Below are 19,666 nucleotides of genomic sequence, written 5' to 3'. Positions count from 1 at the left end.
TTGAACAATATGGGTCCAAGGACAGAGCCTTGGGGGACCCCACTGGTCACAGGGCACCACAATGATTGACTTCTGTCAACCACCACCCTCAGGGTTCGACCATGGAGCCAAATTAGTGAAATGACCATTACAAAGGGGAGATGATAGTTTACACCTGTGAAGTAAAGAAGGATGGGTTATTAATGGGTCATTGACTCCCTTAGCTGCCTGAATAGTAATAGCAGAGTTACATCACATCTGCCTTCCCCTTGGGGGAGGGTGGGGGCAGTGTCGCAGATTTCACATTGTCCCATATTTTCACCCTAATTATTGCAGATTGGGCAAGGGAAGGGTATCAGAGTGGCACTCAGGGAAGGTGCATGATTAATTCATGGCATACCAGCCAAAAATGTTGGTCTCCACTGAACTAGATGATTCCTGAAATTCTCAGATTCTGTCATTAACAACAAAGTACTGCAGCAGCACCCTCCAGCATTCATGGGATCTAAGGGTTTAAACAAATAAGCAAGTTATCTTGAGTTCAGTAGAGGTCTGGGTTTTATCACAGAGCACCTATTGTGTAGTGACTGTCCATGTGCTGAATTGACTCCATGGTAAGTGAAAGATAAGTGGTTGCTCAGTGCTGTTTCACTGAGGAGTATGGTATGGAAACAGCTGTAAGCTGACATCTCATTTGTGCCTCCTTAAAAATGTTTATAGCATCACAAAATGTGAGGAAATAGATGTTGCTACCCTTTGTTGCACCACAGCAAAGGGAAATAAGGTAGTAATAGACTGCTGCTTTATTGTGGCAGACATCTCCTAGCTCTGAGGCAAGACAGTACAGGCAGTCTGAGTTGCTCGTACTCTCCAGCCACCCTGGGCAGGTGCTCTGGGGGACTTGAGGGTACCTCAAGATCCTGGAGCACCTGCCTACTTTCCCCATTTGCTGAGAGGCATCCTAGGAAATCTCAGGGTGCCTCTCCATAAGAGGGAGTTGGGTTTTCCCACTCAGCCAGATCCATCCCCTGCAATCACAGGAACAGGTCTGGCAGAGCAGGGAAAGCAGGGCTTTTCTCTGTTCAGCCAGGATCACTCCTGCAATTATGGTCAGGCTGAGTGGGGAAAGCAGAGAGATCACCTCATCCATTGTCCCACACCATCAAGGGGGAACCAAGGGTTGATGGGTGTTTTGCCTACCATAACCCATCGTGGCACAGCTGATCCACTTCATTTAGTGATGTCTGTTTCTAGCCAAGGTTTAGCTTTCAGTTAGTTTGAGATAAATGCGAGCACATGGACAATCACTGCACATGGGCCACTCTGCAATAACAAACCACCCCTTTGAACTCACTGTCATTTGTTCTTTTTCCTAGCCCCTGAGAATGCATTATGAAGCCTACAAACTGGTGCAATCAATATTATCCGCATCTCTCAGGTGGGTAAACACAGAAGAGTTATGAAACTTGTCCCCAGCCACACTGGGAGTCAAGCCCAGAGAGAAATGGTGTGGGCTGGTTTCCGCCTAGCCAGGCATAGGGACCATATGTGAGGGAGAAATGTTGGGCTGTGACTACATACACCTTTCTCCCCTGGATCACTGAAGAACAGGGGCAAATTCTCACCAGAGCTACCATCTCCCATGCCTTTATCTCATCAGATCTGGCTGTGTAGACCAAGGCCATCCAAAGCACAGCAGCCTCTCTTGCCTCTTACCCTTCTACCTATATGCAGTTTGTGGTTGCAAAGAAAGCAATGCTCAGTTATCACAACTAGCTGAAGTAGCTTGATCCCATTTTTTGTCCCTTTTTTGGCAAGATCAAAAAGTTTCATTTACATTTCATTTTCAATAGCATTTTTTATGGAAAAAATCAAAATGGAGATGTTTTAGACATTTTAACTGAAAAATCAAAACTTCCCTAAAAATGCAAAGGACATTATTTTATTCATGATCTGTCAAAAACAGATTTGAAGCAGCTCCTCAAGTGGCCAGGCTCTGGCACACTCTGTCCTGGCGCAAATGGTAGTTTGCTTTCATCATGGCAAAACTTCTGTCTGGCTGTTGGGCTGAGCAGAAGCACAAAAGAATGAAGAGCTCTTTGCTGCCAGGTCTGAGAGTCCCAGAACGTCACTTCCTGCAGCACGCTTGGAAGCAGGCTAAGGAAGTATGGGCTGGATGAATGGACTGTAAAGTGGATAAGAAGCTGGTTGGATCGCTGGGCTCAATGGGTAGTGATCAATGGCTTGAGGTCTAGGTGGCAGCTGGTATCAAGTGGAGTGCCCCAGGGGTCAGTCCTGAGGCCAGTTTTGTTCAATATCTTCATTAACAATCTGGAAGATGGGATGGATTGCACCTTAAGCAAGTTCACGATGACACCAAGCTGGTGTAGAGTAGATATGCTGGAGAGAGTCCAGTGGAGGGTAATGAAAATGGGTTGTGAGCTAGGGCACATGACTTACGAGGAGAGGCTGAGGGAACTGGATTTATTTAGTCTGCAGAAGAATTGTCTTTAATAGCAGCCTTCAGCTACGTGAAGGGGGATTCCAAAGAGGATGGAGCTGGACTGTTCTCAGTGGCGAGAGATGACGAAACAAAGAGCAATGGTCTTAAGTTGCAGCAAGGGAAGTTTAGGTTGCATATTAGGAAAAGCTTTCTCATTAGGAGGATGGCGAATCACTGGAATGGGTTACCTAGAGAGGTGGTACAATCTGTTCTGTTGAACAAACTTTCCATCCTCTGAACTCTACTGCCCTGGGGATGGTTTTGGCACAAGCCAACTCCCTCTCCTGCCCCCAAGGTGTGACCTTCCCACCCTCTGGGATGCAATCCCCGGCAGCTAGCCAGGTCACATGTCATTGATGGGTCCAGGAGTAGGGTCTAGGAAGAGCATGTGTGTGTGGGGGGGGGGGGGACCTTCCTTCCTGGGCCAGGGGCAATAGCTCCCCCCAAATCATCTTCCCTCCTCCCAGCCACCCCATGAACCATGATCAACAATGCCCATACCCCAAACCCAAATTCCAATTTATTAAGACATGAGACTTTAATTTACTTCCTCTTTATTTCTTTTTAAATTCTTTGTTTTTATTACTTCTTTTGATTTTATTGTCCAGTGACTGGTGTCCTTTCTGCTTTGTGCTGACTGAGGGACATTGTGGAAGTGACATGCACTGAAATATCCTGGGTGGATCTGTGCTCTTCACTCGTTGTCTGTGACACGTGTTTCTGTAGTCGCCTTCCCCATTATGTTAATATTCATCACCACCCTGTGCTTGTGTGTACTGTCTGCTGTTGGTGAGTACCAAAATTGTCTTGTAAAAGTGGTACAAATGGGTCTGGGGGTCAGTACAGTCGAGGTCTTAGACTGTATCCCTATTTGTTGCATTGTAAAATGGGTTCCCTTTATACAAACTGAAGTTATATGCTGTTTTTCAGGAATGCATGTACAGCATAAAGAAAGGGAAACCTGTACTTTGCTTTTGCACCCTCACCCATTTTGCAAGAGCTCCTCTCTACAGCTGGACCTTCACACTGATGTTTGGTTGTATTGTTAAGAAGATATGGAATAGAATGCAATGCAGAGCCCCAGCATCAGCATACAATAAGGAAAGCTGTACGTGGGTTCCTCACAAGAGTCCAACCCTTCACTGGGGCCCACGTTGGGATTGCCCTAAGGTATATCACAAACTTCAGAACATGGCTCATGGGGAGTATCATTATGCAGCTGTGTTCAATTCAGTGACTGAAAATGTTACAGGATTCTGCATGGTCTCCAGGCTGCAAATAGGTATATTGCTTGCCACTCATTTGCAAAACTGCTACACATTTGCTTCAGAAGACCATCAGCAAGCCCTGAATTGCATCACACCCCTCTTCCCTCTCTGCAGTAAAAGGCAAAGGCTTGTAGCAGTTCCTTAGACGTCTATTTCATGAACAGTGAGGATTCCCAGATTCCTTGGTGTTGCCAGGCCCACTGGGTGGATCTTCTTCAGAATCATTTAGAAGGGCTCAGATAGGGAAATGTCTTGCAGCGTTCTATATAGAGTTCACAGATTTTTAGGGCTGGAAAGGACTTCAGTAGAACATCGAGTCCGACCCCCTGCCCTGGGCAGCAAAGAGTGCTGGGGTCAGATGACCCCAGCCAGGTGCTTGTCCAGTCTCCTCTTAAAGACTTCCAGGGTAGGGGAGAGCACCACCTCCCTTGGGAGTCCACTCCAGGCTCTGGCAACCCTTACCATGAAGAAGTTCTTCCTGATGTCCAATCTAAATCCGCTCTCTGTCAGTTTGTGGCCATTGTTTCTAGTTACCCAAAGGGACGCCCTAGTAAACAGAGTACTTCCTATTCCTTGCTGCCCGCCCCCCCCGGTTAATTTGTAGATGGCCACAAAATCGCCTCTCATCGTTCTTTTGCGGAGGCTGAAGAGACCCAGGTCCCTCAATCTCTCCTTGTAGGGCCTTGCCTACAGGCCCCTAACCTGATGAGTAGCCCTCCTCTGGACCCTCTCAAGGTTATCCACAGCCTTCTTGAAGTGCGGCGCCCCAAACTGGATGCAGGTTGTGAGAGATGTTATTATATAGATGTTTGATATTCACCTCCTGGCTGTGATATGGAAAGTGAGTCTGTTCTAAAGGGTATCAATGCTGAAGAAGATGTTTTACGAACAAAAGGACCACCAGGATCTGGGGGAACGTCTGTTCACCAGAGCGCCCCAAAGGATGACTAGGTCGAGCGGTCACAAACTCCTGCAAGACCGTTTCAGGCTGGACATAAGGATGAATTTCTTTACTGTCTGAGCCCCCAAGGTCTGGAACAGCCTGTCATTGGAGGTGGTTCAAGCACTTACATTGAACACCTATAAGAGTAAATTGGATGCTTATCTTGCTGGGATCCTATGACCCCAGCTGACTTCCTGCCCTTTGGGCAGGGGGCTGGACTCGATGATCTCCCGAGGTCCCTTCCAGCCCTAATGTCTATGAAATCTATGAAATCTTACCTGCTCCTGATTTCTGAACTCAGGCAGCAGCTGCTACAGCTTCTGTTGTAGCAACTTGAGCTTGACTGCTGCATCTGAGGGACAGGCTCACTGCACACTGCCACAGCAGCCTGGCCAACATGGGCTCCATGGGACTTTTCCTGGTGCCCCATTCATTCCCCCATCTCCCCAAGATATGCTTCTGGGTGCAAAGCTGTATCTCCCATAACAAAACCTCTTAAGGGAGGGGGGAACATTACACTCACCTTGTTCACCCCCCTCCCCTACAGATTAAATAGGGGCATGGGGCTGCACCTGCCTGGCTTCTGTGATTGAGCTGCCCTGTTGTGGACAAGACTCCTGGGGGTGGGGCAGCATATTAGTTCCCCTCCAAATTGGCACTAGGACCTTAGTTATACTACTGAGTTATAATATATGGAGGGGCATCTGATTTGGTTGGGGTGGGTTGGTAAAATATCTTGGTTTTTTGTGAATTTGGCAGTGAGTCCAAGCATTTCATACACTTCACAGAAGTAATCAAGATGGACCTGCAGCTCTTCAACTGAATGAGCACACACAACACAGTCATCAGCATATTGGAGACCAGTAATGGAGGTGTTGGTAATATTACATTTGGGACATAACTAACTGATGTTAAAGAGATTGCCATCCATGCAATATTGGATGCTGGCTCCGCATAGAAGTCGGTCACCAATGGGATACAGAATAACTGAAATACAGATGGAAACAAGTGTTGAATCAAACAAGAATGTGATTGCACCCAGTTCTAATAGTGAAGGTGTCCATTTCTGAGCCATTGTTTAAGATGGTTGCTTTTATGTCAGTGGGAGGAAGTCTGAAGATGGTAATAAATTTTGGTGGGCACCCAAATCTCATCAGGATTTTCCATAGTGCCTCTCTTTTGATTGCATCAAAGGCCTTAGTCAGGTGAATGAGGGCCATGCAAAGATCTCAGATTTATCCTACCTCTGAATGGTCTGAAACCAGATTGGGACCTGGATAGGATCTCCTCAGTGAGGAAAATTAGTCTTTTGAAGAGAATGCAGAGAAGGATCTCCCAAGATATAAACAACAGTTCAAAGCCATGATAATGGCTGCAATCCAATCTATCTCCTTTCTTAAATATGGTAATGATTCTGGCATCTTTCAAATCTCTAGGAATCTGTTCATGTTTCCAGATTTTCATGATCATGACATATAATTGGTGATTAATAATGTTGGGTAGAACTGAAAGGGCTGCTGTTTATATACCAGCAGCCACACCCATGCTGTTAATTGGGGCCAACTGGAGGGATTCAGCTACCTGCCAATCTCAGGGGGCTGGTGAGCCTGCCTGCTGCCCTGACTTCTAACAAGGATCTGATAAAAACAGCTTGTGTGAGATTTCAGCAGGGGAGAATTTCAGTCAGACTCTTACTGCTCAATCAGCCTCCAACCTAAACTCTGACCCCAGCCTAAATTTACTGCTGCTCCCAACATTGCTGAAATGTGTTCATCTCTGATTTCAGATGGACCTTCCTAAGACCATTAAAGCTAAGCCTTCTTTTCCCTTCCTCCATGGATTCCTGGCTGTGACTTATCAGCTGTTCAAACCCATTCATATTTTCTATGGGGCTGTATTGGCTGGAGGTGTTGAAGAAAAATAATATTTAAAGGTGAATGGAAAAGATTGTCCCTGCCAAGCCTTGAGGTCAGAGCTTTGAACTTCTTATGCAACGATTGGTGAAATAACCAACATGTTTATGTCAAAGGAGAGAACTAGCTACTGCCCTGCATCTGCTTGAGGTATCAATAATCTCAATAGTCTCCCTACTGATGTGTCACCTGTGTAGGGCCCCTTGGATCCTGCAGGATCCCAACAAGCTGCCAACACGCTGCATGCTGAAGCCATGGAGAGCAGCCACCTCTGGGTGAAAAGTGTGAGCCAAGTGGCAGACACTGCGCTGTGTGATGCCTTGAGGGGGAGGATAGGGGCGGGGGGTGCAGGGAAAGGGACCCAGTCCTAAATACCAGAGCAAAACGGGTGAAATACATCAGCTGTGGGATCTTTAACTTTTCACATTCACACTGAGCCAAGAGCAGCTTTGGCTTTAAGTGCTTTTGTCCAAAAGACAGACACGGGGTCATTTCACAGGATTTAGTTTAGCTGCTTTGGAAGGATAACTAGAAAAGAGGCTGATCTGAGACTGTGGGGACCTGAACTGTGATTCCAAGAGCTCAGATCTGAGGCTTAGCTCACTGATCACAGTTCCTGGCTGGCAGGCAGTGGAGGAACAGTTATTTAACTGCTTTGTCTGTACTGTGCCAGTCTTCTCCTAGACTCTGAAGAGGCGATGCTTATAGTTGGCAAGGGAGTGAAGTGTACAGGGGCTTCATGTGTGACATTTACACTGGGGTGAATTAAACCCTGATGGATTTACTATTATAAACAGGTTGAGCTTTTTCTTAAGTATAGTTGCCCCTTTGGCCTCAGCGATTAGCCAGGATTTGAGTCCTTGCCAGCTTGTTTCCATTAGGAGGAGAAATTGATAATGGAGTCAGGGATTTCTTTGGTGCAGTCCTGTTTATTTACAAAGACTGAACACGGCGTCCTTCTCCCATGGACACAATACAACAAGCAACAGCAGGCAGGTGTCTTGCTCCCGAGTCCCACACCTGCCTTTCCTGTCAGCTCTTGTCCCTGGACCCTCTCAGGGTCACACTCAGGACTGCTTCTCTTTGCTGTGCAATTGCTTTTGGCCCGTAGCACCCACACACATACAAATAGCTGCAACCAATCAATGCCTCAGCCCTAGTATTTGCAAGTAGTCCCCAAAGAAAACATTTTTATGCTCCGTGAGTTAATTCTTACTTGGGCCTTCCCTTGTGGCCAAGTGCCTTGGGCCGTAGCTTCAACCTTCAACTGTTTCAGGCTCTTCCTTTCTTTTTTTAGCTTAAATGCAGAAGGGATAGCCTGCCCACCAGTGGTAATGAGTCTGAGATTACCTGTAGATAAGAGACATGCCTGATGGTACGTTTAGCCCTCCCTTCTCCTATTTATATTGAGCTACATCCTGAGTCCACACCCAAGTCTTACTAGAGGTGGGTGAACTCATAAGAGTCAGTTTTTTAGTAGATTTGTTTCCTTATGTCTATACTGACTATACAGCTGATCTAATAAAAGCATATCACCCACAAGAATTCCTGCTACTCTTTTAGTAGAGGATTTCGTCCTTTCTTTTTCTGCTCATGAATCATCCAAGGCAAAACCTGCATTTTCCAAAGCTGTTCTCCAGAATTGTTCAATGACCAATTGATATAACTGAGGCCAGCCAGGGCAGCTGAAGAGAGTAATTCATTTCAGAGGCACCTTGGACAATTCTCTCTTTATTATTCATGATGTGTGATGGATCACCTTGGTCATATGTTATTGTTTCTATTCCCTGATTGGATGAGTGACCCTCTTTGCATCCAGGAGTGAAATCATAGATTGTCAAGATAGCAGTGTGAATCTTCTGTTGGGAATTTGTGTACGTTCCCACTCACAACAGCATTTTGCAGAGAAAGTTTTTTCACTCCTATGGACACTTCCTGAAAATAGTAAAGATTTAATAATAAACAGGGATTCTGGTTTTCTCTGGAAATAAAATAGCACATTCTCTGATTAAAAATAGAAAATTCTCTGATTAAAAATAGCCAATTCTTTGATTACCCCCCCCAAATCTGTGATTAAAATGAAAGGCCATTATATATACAGGTATGAGTAGAACACAATGTTTTATTGATATATTTACAGTTTTAAAGCAATTTAGGAGCCTACCAGTGCTTCAATTACTATACTAAAATAAACTCTAAATACCTATATATTTTGGCATTTGATTTTGGGTTTTGCATCATGGAAAATCAGAGCTCCTGGTGAAACCACTCTGTACACCCCTGGGAATTATGCATGGAAAATTCAAAATTACGCACAGGAAAACTCAAAATTTTGCAAATTTAATTACTTTTCTTTGTGTACAAATTAAACTAAATACAGTATAACACTATTTGAACCTTCTTTAGAAATATATGCAGGTACTTTGTACCGTTTGTGGATGGGTGTAGGGTTTGTGGGGGGAGATTGTGAATGGGTGTGGGGTTTGTGGGTAGGTTTGGGTGGGTAGGGTTTATGGGGGATGTAGGGAGTACGTGGGGTTGGGGGGGGCTTTTGAAGGGGTAAGTGTGTGGGTGTGAGTTTTGTGGTAAACAGCCCCCACTGACAGCGGCTAAGTGCCAGCAGGCAGCAGCCCTCAGGGCACTCATGGTCATGGCAGGCCAAACCCCCAGCAGCCTTCACCTCCGGCTGAGTCCAAGGGCCTGCGCATGCTGGCATGGAGTTGGCCTGGCCTGTTGGCAGGCGTCTTTGGACCAGACCGGGTTAGCTCTGCCCCAGTAAGGTGTGTGGCACTGCAGGTGGGAGCAGCTGTGTGCTATCAGGCTGGGGGGGCTCCGTGCCTCCATGGGCAGCTTCCCACTGGAGTTCTAGAAGAACCATGTGGAGGCATGAAGCCAGTCAGCCCAGCCTGATGGCACGTGGACTGGGCGCTGTGTGCCATTGGGCTAGGTGGGCTCCATGGCACTGCGTGGGGCTTCCAGCACTCCAGCAGGAAGCTGCACATGGAGGCGAGCAGGAGTTTGCCTGGCCCAATACTGTGTGTCTCCATGTGCAGCTTCCTGCCTCACCTGACGGTGCGCAGCTCCCAGTCCATGCACCATCGGACTGGGCCAGCCCTCCATGTGGGACTTCCTGTGGACACCTCTCTGCTCCCTCAGTCCCCTCTACCCCCCTGGCTTTTCCCACAGCCCCCAACCCCACCCAGCCCTGGCAATTACTCACACCCACTCCACAGGGCTCGCCCAGTCCTGCTGGTGCCCCCCATCTCTGACCCGCAACTCCCCCCAGCCCTGCTGGAGGGGGTCCCCAGCTGGCTCCCAGCCCTCTGAAAGCCTCATTTACTTCAAAGGCTCCAGGAGAAAAAGTGAGCCTGAGCCAAGCCCTGGCAGACCGAGAGTTTCAGGCCCCACGCTTCCCCCTCTCCGTTCCCCTTGGGACAGGGCTTGGGGAGAGAGCACTCAGCCTGCAGACAGCTTTTTGCAAATGTGGAAAATCTACCGGTCTCTCTGTTAAAATGAAAAATCCTCCTTTTTTTCTCTGCTAAAAGGGAAACCCCCTTTTTTTTTTTCCATTTTCCCGTGGGAAATGGAAAACCTGGATCCCTTGTAATAAGGGTCACAAGTGCAGTGAAAGAGAGTTTTCAGGTTTTAATCAGATGAATGGTAATGAAGTTTTTCTCATTCTTACTTCATACTCTCTCCCAATTGAGGCTGAATTTGAAAACAGATTAGTATTTTCTGCAAAAAACATATTTCTGTTGTTCAGAATTTTTCATACTTTTTTCACATTTTTGTATCAGAATTTTTCATAGAATTTCACACCTTTTTGGAAGTGAGAAGCAAGGATTTCTTAGGGTAGTTGGGATAAAATTAGACAAGCTTTTGAATGCAAGACATTTTTCCTCAGGTCAGATCACAAGGCACCTATATATTTTGGCACAACATCACTCATACTACTGTACCATACTATTTTTGGATTGAACAGTTTGGGGAGTTTTAAAATTTTTTCCTCTCCCTTTTTCCTTTTTCTTTCCCAGGGGAAAAGGAAGACAAGGAAAAGAACTGGGGAAATATGTTTAAGAAATCAGTTATAATACCAACAGATTTTTTTTTCATTTTTTGACTGAAGACAGAAACATTAGTGCATATCTATTTTCAATTTAGCTGTAAAGCCTTTTTATAGCTAAAAAAATCAATAAATATTGGGATTAAAAGTCTTTGGCCTATGTCCTCTTTTTGGAAGGAGCTACAGTCAAAAGAAAGTGTCCAGCACCTCCCTGGGTTCAGTGATAAAAAGCTTTCTCTGAGTAAGGATTCACTCCATGAGGGATAAACCCTACAGCTGCCCATGCCCACTGTTTGGTGTCACTCATAGGACCCCAAAGCTCGAAGTTGCTCATTGAGTTTGGGAGCCCACACTGAGACCTTCAAGTGACCTGGTTGTGTAAATGCTGGTGGGTTCAGACTTCTCCCTATCAGGTGGCAAACACAAAGAAATTCACCAGCTACTTCTGAAGAGCCTTGAGTCCAGGTTTCCGAGCGGAGCTCTAGTTGAGTTCAGATAAGTGGTGGCTATCTAGCACCTCTCAGAGTCAAGACCAGCATTTTTTAGAGGACTGACAGTCAGAATTAGCAACCACTTTTGAAAACCTTGCCCTTAGCACATAGCCATATTGCAACAAGTAATGATACTTTCTTATATAGCATCATCTTTCTCCCAGCATCGCGGTTCTCATCTATTTTACTTTAATACAGACCTAGAACAGGGATGTTTTGACCTCAGGATCCCTACAGAATTCTGCCCTCTATTGTCTTTTCTTGGTGAATTCTCATCCATTTCTGAGCACATTTTGCATGTAGGTTTTAGTATTAATTATTTAACCATAGGAGGTTTCTCACTCCTGAACTCCTGAAAGACAAACAGGTCCAACCCCAGCAGGTCAGGAGCATATCTCTGCTCTTTGTCTCTTCCTGTCACACTGAGTTCAGATGATTCATGTGGCATGACTCCGCGTATGCCTGCTCTAGTATCGTAAGATGTCAGTTGCCATGGCAACATGATACAACACATCCTGGCATCATTTGGCTGAGGTTTTCAAAACTGGCAGGGTGGGGAGGTCGTCATCTCTCCCCTTTTCAGAGGAAGCTCATCATCCCGGGAGTAACACAGAAGGAGATGCATTACAGAAAACTTCCCCTCCCAGAGATGAGATCCTTTCTCATTCCTGCCTGGCATCTCTTTCCTGCCCTCTTTGCCAAAGCGACTTAGCTCACAAAGCCAGCTTCTCCTTCCACCCACATGGGTGTACATCCTGAATCACCCTGTTGAAGCCAATGGAACTTCTCTGTGTTTATCCCAATAGTAGGAACAGCAAAGTTAGGCCTAGAGGTGGGTGTGATCAGGGAGTATTGAACCATGTGGGTTGCCCTGGGAGGCACTACCACTGCAAAGGGAAGAACTGGAGTCCCCTGTAACTCAGGGGCCACTCAACCCACCAGCAGCTCGCCCACCAGTCATCGGAGAAGCGGGCAGGCTCCACTGACAAAAAAAACGGGGACCCGCGTGCCTTCTGCAGTCACCTGGTGAAGGCAGAAACAGTGAGGGGCCTGATCCTTTTTTTTTTTTCAGTGGAGCCTGTCTGCCTCTGCTGTGGCCAGGGCCGAGTGGCTCCTGAGTTGTGGCGGGGCCCTGGTCCTTCCTTCTGCATACCCCCCAGGGCTGCCCAGGTGGCCTGCTAGTGGGCTGAGGGCTGCCCCAGCTCAGAGGCAGAACCCAGCCAGATCCAACTCTTCCCCAAGACTGCTGGGGCTTCTAGTGCCCCATACAGTATCCTCACTGCCTTCCCGCCACCTATGACCACTTCAGAATGGGCTGGATTGCCTCTTGGGCAGTGCTTGGAGGCAACAGAAGGGCAGCTGGGTCTGCTGGTGGCTAGAGAAGGTATTGGGGATGGTGCACAGGGCCCTGGAAGCCCACCAAGCTCATGCTTCCCTGAGCCCATCCAGGCTTCCTGATCCCTGTGCGCCATCTCCGCCACTTCCTCCAACTGGCCTCCTGCCACCTTCCCACACTGCCCCAGGGGCAAGCCAGACCATTCCTGGGTGGTCCCAGGCAGCAGAAAGGTGTTGGGGACAGTGCACAGGGCACTACAAGCCTTGGCAGGCTTGGGGAACAGTTGAATCCAGCCAGGTTAAGCAGCCCCAGGGGCACTGACAGCATGGAGGGAAGGACTGGGGCTCCCTGTGGCTCAGGGGCCATTCAGCCCACTGGCAGCTTACCCCCTCAGCTGCAGGAGAGGCTCCATGAAAAAAGAAAAAAAAAAGTAGCGGGCCCCTCGTTGTTTTTACCTTCAACAGGTGCTTGAGGAAGCCAGGTCTGCTGAAGGCAAAAGTGGTGGGGTCCTGATCCTTTTTTTCTGTGAAGCCTGCCCAACTCTCCCACGGTTGGGTGGAGGGGGCTGGGTAGATCTGACAGCTGCATCGTTGCACTTTGTAACATTGCAAGCTAAGTTATATCCAGATGTAGTTTAGTTTGCAATGATGCAAAGTCATTTAACGCCCCCAAACTAGTGCATGTATAATGCGTGACACAATTAAGGCACACAAATTACACTTTCATTCGGTGTACATCATGATTACTCTTATATGTACGAGTGCCTGAGGTATGTCAGTAGAACTGTAGAGAAGCTGTAACCAGGAATGCATATCAGGATTGAGGACTATCAACAGAGTTGATAGAAGGCTCAGAGCTGGACAAGCAGGAGGGCTGCTGGCCAGGACTAATAGGCATGGAAAAGCCTCATGTGGGAAGGCTGTACAGTCCCTGACTGCAGCCTGCTTGTGTAGTACAATCAACTCTTTACCCTTGGGAATACAGACCTGAGATGAGTTGAGTACTTATGGGATTTACTGCTCTTTGTTATCACTTGTGATATAGCTACTCAAATGCCAGTTGGATTGAGTAGACCTGTAGATGTGCTCAGAGACTGGAAGGCTCAGGGACTTTTCCAGAATCTGAAGGCTTCAGAAAATCTCAGCTTATTGCACAGCTAGTCTGAGCTTGCCATTGTATGTTTAAAGGGACCCCCCATGCTCTACACCTTATTCCTTTCTCACTGACTGGGACAAGGGGGACCTATATGCTGTATGAACTCGGCTTTTTTCCCACTAGACTTTGATTCTTGTCCTCTCTATGTTCAGCCCAATAGCCTTTCCCAAGCACATGGATTCCCTGCTTGCACCAGTGTCATGACTGTAGAGCCATGGCTGGATCTGCTTGCTTCCCCAACACAGAGCTGTGCAACTGTAAATGTGGATTTGTGTCAACTAGCCTGATAGCTGGTGTCAAATCTTTCAAAGGAAGGAGAAATGGGATCAAATGACCTGATGAAAACCTCTGGCTGCGGCTGCATTGTCATGAGGCTGGTAGTTAAAACCCTGGGTATCATGAGGCGGATCCATGTTTCTGAGGGAAAGTGTGTCTATTCTCAGATGTTCACATTTCAGTAGGCCTGCTTATCCTTGTGATCCTGACTGTTCTTGCTGAGGTCACAAATGCAATCTCCTCAGCCAAGGCAAGCTGATATCCTGGGCCTTTCTTTTCCCTTGCTGTTCTCATCCATACCCATTCTTCCAGCTCCCAGTTCTGTACTGCTGACTCTCCCTCTCTTTAGTCTCTAGGGACTCATCACAGTTTCCCTGGAATCCCTGATGCAACTCAACCTCAAAAGCAAAATGAAGCAACCTCTTCCCTGGGCTTCTTTCTTCATGAGAACAGCTCGAGGTCAGCCATAACTAGCTCCCTCTCCCTGCAAGTCAGATTCTCAGTTAATCCTGATGCTTCCTTTTTAGAAACATCTGGCATTATTACTATCTGTTATTTGTGGTGTGGGATGCTCTGAGGGCTCATGGTGTCAGGACTGCTAGAATTTGAACCTGCATCCTTTCTGCTCAGACTATAGTACCACCAAGCAATTGGCCAACCACCAGCCCTAGATGAACTTTGACAATTTCATGAGGTTGCCAATGGAAGGACCAAGTGATCTGGATGGACCAATGGGAGCCAGAGGCCCCTAACTAGAGGGCTATAAAACCCTCCTACTTCCTTTAAGTCTTTGGTCCAACATCAGCACTACTGGGTGTAGCTGATTAGGACTTTCACATGCTGACTCCAGTTGCACTTTATTGCTGCCTTGGCTCTCCTGGCTTGGATTGACTGTTTACTCTGATCACAAAACTCCCTTGACATTCTGGCACTCGGACTGATACCCGGTTTTAATCTTGGCTTCCACTCTGGTAAACCTGGTTTAGCATGAATCACTAAGACTGACTGTCTATTAGGGCAGTGCGAAGCTTTGGTACTTGATTCGATTTGGAGAGATTCAGCCTGATCCCAAATCTCCAAATCCAAATTGAATTGGGAGACCAAGTAAAGGCTCTGAATTCGGAAAAACATTCAGAAAAGATTCAGCTGATTTAGAGATTCAGCCATAGACTAAGCAGGCAGCTGACAGCTGCCTCCAGCTGGTAACACTGTTGAAGCTGGGGGAGGGAGGAGGGAAGTGGGGTTGGGGATGGATGGATTGGGGCTGAGGCTGGGACAAGCTGCCCAGCTGGGGCGGGGGGGCATTTTATTTGGGGGGGGCATGAGATGTGGGTATGGCAGCACTGGGAGCAGGGGCTCTGCCCTGCTGCCACTTGCCTAGCTGAGGCAGGGGGTGGGGGCAGGATGCAGGCACAGCTCGCTCCTGGTGGAAGGGGGCAAGTGGCAGCAGGGCGTAGACTCTGCTCCCAGAGCTGCCACACCTGCATCCTGTGCCCTTCTGTGCTAGCTTTTTTAAAGTGCTGGGGCTGGGCAGGGGAGCCGTGGGAGCGTCTCCCACAGCTCCCCCTGCCCAGATGTGCTTGTCTCTTTCCGGCCAATCCGAATCACCAAATCTTGCCAAATCAGGGCCAAATCTTTTGAAGCTGATTTTGCCAAATTGATTCAGGACAGTGATCCAAATCTCCGAATCGAATCACTGTCTTCCAAATCGGCTGAATTCGAATCGAATACTTCCCTATTCGCATAGGCCTACTGCCTGTACCCTCACCAAATATTACACATGGCCTCACTGTACTACTGGATGGGGCGAATGCATATAACCAAAACCAGTCCCTGTCCCAAAGACTCTAAGTTAGCCATCTTTTATCCATGGTTATCTGGATTCTTACAAATCCAGCTCTTCTTCTTTGTTCCCAGGGTGCCCCACACTTCTGCCCCTTCTGCTCCAGCTTATACAAACAGGGCAACCAAACCCCACTTCCTATCCTGACTCTCAGACAGGCATCCTCCCACTGGCCACCTGTTCTCCTCCTCTCACAGCCCTGTTTCCTCCTAAGGCTTCTTTTTGGCAAGGTGGGGTGGGGTGGGGTGCAGGTTTTGGGGGAGTAGCAGCTGAGCTATACGTTTCTGCTGAGCTAATCAGCAATGACAAAGTTAATCATGTCATTAATTTGGATTGCTGGCCTTAGGACTGAAGAGTAATAACACACTCAGGTGATTCACAGCTCACTCCAAAATGTCTGCAGACTCAGATGGACACTGCTGTTTTAGTTATGCTGTGTGGCCTGTAGTAGAAAGCCTGTGCATCTTATTGCTTCCCTGAGCTGGGGGAAGAAGTAGGATAGTGTCTGAAGAGCAATCAGTAACCAAGGGAGGTGAATTTTAGTGAATTACTCATTGGTCGCTTGCAAGGAAAGAGCTGGGGCCCTGCTGAAAGAGAGGGGGTTATAAGAGAGCTTGGATAAGGATTCAGCTTTAGATTGCCTCCTGCTGTGAACAAGATGCTGGAAGACTCAAGAGCTGCAGGGGACAAGACCCCACAAAAATCCAGTGCCTGAACATTTGTCCTTGCAGATGGGCAAATGCAGTGGGGGATGGTTCTCTATCTGTGCCCAGATCTCCATTGACTGTTCAGTGGATTTGGCACGAGGGAGACATCTCAGTAGCGAAGGGGTGCTTGTGGTGAGGGCAAGCCCTGGGCAGCATGGAAGCCAGAAAGGTGGGCATTAGGAGAAGCAGCACAAAAAGGGGAACACAGAAAATGTTTGGAGGGTGCATGCTGTTCCCCCTCTCTGCAAGATCTGCTGGAAAATGGCCTTGCTGGCAGCAGAAAAGAGCACATGCCTTCTACCTTCTGGCTGTTTACATGCTGCAGACGGTGTGCATGCGCCATAGCCATCAATGCCAGTCCCCGCAGCAGGGGATGGATTGCTTCTCCACTCTCACGTGTGTCTGGCACTCCCTGGGCTGGCAAGGACTGCGAGTGGGATGGCTGGCCTTGGCAGAGGGAGAAAGAGCAAGAGTGGCTGGGAACACCCTAGAGCCAGGAGGCAGGATTTAAATTGCTGGATGGCAGCTCCCAGGCCAGGGAACCTGGTCTGTTTCCTTTAACGAGGAGAACTGGGGCTCCCTCTAGGGGCAAACAAGCTGGCCTGATGAGGACCTGCCCATCCACAAAATTCAGTGACAATTCAGACCCAGACCAGGGCTCCATTTTGCTGCCCAATGCCAGCAAGTATCCACCTAGGCTTTAGCGCAGTCCTAAACTGGAAGCCAGGTGTGGTAGGTTTATTTGTCACGTCCATGTTCCTCCTAACTCACACCTACCAGCCTTCTGCTCCTTCTTTGCTGATTGCTAACCTCCTGTATCCTGTCATGGCAGGTCTCAGCAGCTCCAGCCACCTCTCCTCTGGGTCCCAGTGAGCAGCTGTGCTCTGGTGCACTGAGCTCTGAGAAGCTGAGCCTTGAGTCTTGTGGGAAAGGAAGTGGGAAGCTGTTGGTGTTACCAGCAACCCCCTGTCCAGCCTGCCCCACCTATCCCCCTGCACCAAGCCAGATGCTGCTTTCCTCTCCAGCTGCTACAGCTTCTCACTGGAGCAGAGAAGTGAACAGGGCGCCCCAAGGAAGGACCTCCCCTCCTGAGGCATGTTTGGAAAGGCAGAATGATGCATTTTTGTGTGAATTGTGGGAACTGGCACAGGCCATTCTTTACCCTGGAGTGGGGATCATCAGTGACAGCACTGCAGGGAGCGCAGGAACCCAGCAAGCTTGGATGGTCTGGAAAAGTTGGACCTGGTTTCAGTCCAACGTAGTCCTCCAGGGATTTCTTTATCACCCTTTCTTTATCATTTAGAGCCCAAAGGCCTCATGTAACCAGCGACCAACAACCAGCATCCAACAACAACCAACAACCAGCATCCAGGCACCATTCAAGGGTTTCTAATACAGACCTTCTCCCAGTGGAGCAGTACCCCCCTTCTCAGTTTTGATGGAGGAAGAGTAGGATTAGGCAGGGCCCCTTTCTGGAAATCAAATGTTTTCCCTGCTCGCGTGACGGATGTGCAGCTATGAGATGAACAGACCTGTTAGAAACGTTGGCTCACAGGCAGCGCATTACAGTTCGGAGGGGGTTCTCCAGACCGATCAGTGCGCTGGGAGAAAGGAAAGATATCTTTCAGAGAGGTACTGGCCACTTCTGGAAGGGGCAAGCAGGTCAGAAACGGACAACGCTTCCCGCTCCCAAGGAGGGTCACTTTCTAGCCCCATGGAGCGTACGGTGCCACAATTGCCAATGCTGCGGAGGCCACGGGAGGGGGTGGTTCCCCCTGCAGACCCACACACGCGCGCTCGTGCAGGGTCCTGCGTACAGTGGCTCCAGCCAGCGCTGAGCAGCCTCGCTGGCAGCAGCAGCAGCTGCCTCGTGAGGAAAGGCGGCAGAGATTGAGAGCAGAGCCCTTGGCTGCTGGCACTTCACAGCGCCGTCTTTGTGATACGCTGTTGCCGTGACAACCGCAAAGGGTCTTTTACTGCCTGTCGGCTGTGAGACAGGAAGGGGGAAAGGAAAAAAAAAAGAGCATTAACTCCCGATTCTTCAAAGCCATTTGCGCTGTAGAAGAGGGCCTGCCCAGTCCCCTGCTCTGGCTAGCAGCAAGGCAGCCAGGCCAGAGGCCTACACCTGGTTTTTAGGAATTGCCTGAGAATAAAAGGGTTATTGCCACCTGCTCGGTCCCAGCATGCAGAGATTCCCCGTGAAATAATCCCTTGTAACGAATGGGGCCGTGGCTCCAGCTCCTCCTCCCCTCCCCCACGTCTCCACAACCTTTACATCGATAAGAAGCTGTGACCAATTGGTGGACACCTCGTGGCACAGTGTGGCCTTGGACCAATCAGAAGGCACCTGAAATCAACCAGGCTTGTCAGCTTGATCAATCAGTCCACACAGAATTAGCTAGTCCTGTGATTAGGGCTTCGCCTCCCTGCTGCCCAGTAAGTCTGTCTCGTTAAGAGTTTTCCCCAGTCTGCAAGAATAATGTCTGCTCAGCTGGCTCTGATGATCACCTCTATGACTAGCAGCTGCCCTGATCCAACAGAGCTGCTATACCCACCCAAGGAGTATTTCTGTCCCTATACTGACGTTGTCCCGTTTTCAGGGCAAGGTTTCTTAAATAACCAAGATCACAAGGCATGATATTCCCAAGCGGATGCAGCCAAAATAGTGGGGCTGACTGGGAAAAGAGTCTCCCTTGCCAAAAAATGGGATATTTTTCTTCGTTGTTTTCATAAAAAAAATTTCCTTGAGGTCTTTTTGGAATTTGAGGGACAATGATAAGTTTAGGGGTGGAACTGAACATTTCAACAACCCCCAAAATACTGGCATAAATGGATTTTTTACCTGGAAGTTTCTATTTCATTAAAAAGCTTTTAGATGGACAATTTTGAACAGCTCAAAGGGTGTGGAGATTTTTCAGGATCCTCTGACTTCCTATTTGTGTAACCATAGACTTTGCTATAGAATCTACCCCTTCCTTACTACAGAATTATGCTGCAGAAATACAGCTTTTATTTAAGGGAAAGAAGAATAAACTCTTACTGTTATTATTTGCAGTTACCCCTAAAGCCCCCAACCAAGGCCAAGATTATGTTGTGCTTGGTAATATGCAATATGTATTTAGAAACAGGGTTTACTCCAAAGTACTTACAAATGAAATAAGTAAGAGATGAATAAAACATTCTTTCTCC

At 48.0% G+C, this 19,666-nt stretch overlaps 1 long non-coding RNA gene across 1 annotated transcript in view; it reads left to right on the top strand.

Moving 5' to 3' along the window:
* LOC109318557 overlaps positions 1-3,262 on the top strand; it is a 5,455-nt gene extending 2,193 nt beyond the window's left edge. Inside the window, exons 2-3 of the long non-coding RNA XR_002103271.1 lie at positions 1,946-2,088; positions 3,091-3,262. This is a non-coding gene — a long non-coding RNA (uncharacterized LOC109318557). The remainder of the gene's footprint in view (positions 1-1,945; positions 2,089-3,090) is intronic.
* Positions 3,263-19,666: the final 16,404 nt, after the last annotated feature.

Source organism: Crocodylus porosus, unplaced genomic scaffold (genome assembly GCF_001723895.1).
Source record: "Crocodylus porosus isolate Cpor-Errol unplaced genomic scaffold, CroPor_comp1, whole genome shotgun sequence".
Classification (NCBI taxonomy): Eukaryota; Metazoa; Chordata; order Crocodylia; family Crocodylidae; genus Crocodylus; species Crocodylus porosus.
Note: the sequence above shows the minus strand (reverse complement) of the source record. Positions and strands in the feature narration are given on the sequence as shown.